General features: G+C 43.7%; 1 pseudogene; it reads left to right on the forward strand.

The window, feature by feature from the left end:
• The first annotated feature begins 206 nt into the window (after nt 1-206).
• On the forward strand, nt 207-1,888 carry LOC115281480 (annotated as a pseudogene).
• Nucleotides 1,889-2,277: the final 389 nt, after the last annotated feature.

The following is a 2,277-nucleotide window of genomic DNA, read 5'->3' on the forward strand; positions in this document are numbered from 1 at the left end:
GCCCAATGCAAGCCTTGAAGTCATGACCCTGAGATCAAGACCTGAACTGACCGAGATCAAGTCCATTGCTTAACTAACTGAGCCACCCAGACCCCTACTGCCTGTTCGTTGTTAAATTGTATATAGTATGCGTAAACCAAATGAAGACAACTGAAATTGGCCATAATTCTATCATTTGGAACTTACCACTATTAATATTGCTTTCTCCCTTTGTCTCATAGCCATGTCCACCAACGAGAATGCTAATTCACCAGCTGCCCGCCTTAACAGATTCAAGAACAAGGGGAAAGACAGCACAGAAATGAGGCGCCGCCGAATAGAAGTGAATGTGGAGCTGAGGAAAGCTAAGAAGGATGACCAAATGCTGAAAAGGAGAAATGTAAGCTCCTTTCCTGATGACGCAACTTCTCCCCTGCAGGAAAACCGCAACAACCAGGGCACTGTCCATTGGTCTGTTGATGACATTGTCAAAGGCATAAATAGCAACAATTTGGAAAGCCAGCTCCAGGCTACTCAGGCTGCTATGAAACTACTTTCTAGGGAAAAACAGCCTCCCATAGACAACATAATCCGAGATGGTTTGATTCCAAAATTTGTGTCCTTCTTGGGAAGAACTGAATGTAGTCCCATTCAGTTTGAATCTGCTTGGGCCCTCACTAACATTGCTTCCGGGACATCAGAGCAGACCAAGGCTGTGGTAGATGGCGGTGCTATGCCAGCATTCATTTCTCTGTTGGCCTCCACCCAGGCCCACATCAGTGAGCAAGCTGTATGGGCTCTAGGAAACATTGCAGGTGATGGTTCAGTTTTCCGAGACTTGGTTATCAAGTATGGTGCGGTTGACCCACTCTTGGCTCTCCTTGCTGTTCCTGATATGTCAACGTTAGCATGTGGTTACTTACGGAACCTTACATGGACACTTTCAAACTTTTGTAGCAACAAGAATCCTGCGCCCCCATTAGATGCTGTTGAGCAGATTCTTCCTACCTTAGTTCGCCTTCTGCATCACGATGACCCAGAAGTACTAGCAGATACCTGCTGGGCCATTTCCTACCTTACTGATGGTCCAAATGAACGGATTGAAATGGTCGTGAAAACCGGAGTTGTGCCCCAACTTGTGAAGCTTCTCGGAGCTACTGAATTGACCATTGTGACTCCTGCGCTGAGAGCCATAGGAAACATTGTCACTGGGACAGACGAACAGACTCAGGTTGTGATCAATGCAGGAGCACTGGCTATCTTTCCCAGCCTGCTAACGAACCCCAAAACCAATATTCAGAAGGAAGCTACATGGACGATGTCAAACATCACAGCTGGTCGCCAGGACCAGATACAGCAAGTTGTGAATCATGGACTAGTTCCATTTCTGGTTGATGTTCTCTCTAAGGCCGACTTTAAGACACAGAAGGAAGCTGTGTGGGCAGTGACCAACTACACCAGCGGCGGCACGGTTGAGCAGATTGTGTACCTCGTTCACTGTGGCATCATAGAACCATTGATGAACCTCTTAACCACAAAAAGATACCAAAATCATTTTGGTTATTCTGGATGCCATTTCAAACATCTTTCAGGCTGCTGAGAAACTAGGTGAAACTGAGAAACTCAGTATAATGATTGAAGAATGTGGAGGTTTGGACAAAATTGAAGCTCTACAAAACCATGAAAATGAGTCTGTGTACAAAGCTTCATTAAACTTGATTGAGAAATATTTCTCTGTAGAGGAAGAAGAAGATCAAAATGTTGTGCCAGAAACTACCTCTGAAGGCTACACGTTCCAAGTTCAGGATGGCGCTCCTGGGACTTTTAACTTCTAGATTGTACAGCTGAGGCCTGACGTTGTTTGCGGTGTACTATGTTTGGTATAAGTTTGTCTTCCTGTTTCTCTACTAAGAACTCTTTTTAAATGTGTTTTGTTATTGTAGCACTTTTTAAAATGGAAACTATACTTTAACAGTTTCAAACTGTACAAACTGAATGAAGCTTCTCTCAGTGGGTTCCTTATGTCTATGTGGAATCTCCTATCTTCCAGTGTCCTGTAAATAAAAATTAAATTCTACCATTTAAAAAAAAAAAGAAACCAAGGAAGTTACAGCACAGTGTTAATAAGAAGACTGAGTATTTGTGCCACTCTGTGTAGTACTTGCTCTCTGTCCTACACAGGGGAAAAGAAGGTACTCAGAGTTCTCCATGCATCAACCTTGTCACTAACTCGCAGATGGAGTCACTGGGAATCAGGAAGGAAAGCAGAATTTGTTTGTAAAGGAAGCAAAGTTTGTT

The sequence above is a fragment of the Suricata suricatta genome, chromosome 2 (genome assembly GCF_006229205.1).
Source record: "Suricata suricatta isolate VVHF042 chromosome 2, meerkat_22Aug2017_6uvM2_HiC, whole genome shotgun sequence".
Taxonomy (NCBI): domain Eukaryota; kingdom Metazoa; phylum Chordata; class Mammalia; order Carnivora; family Herpestidae; genus Suricata; species Suricata suricatta.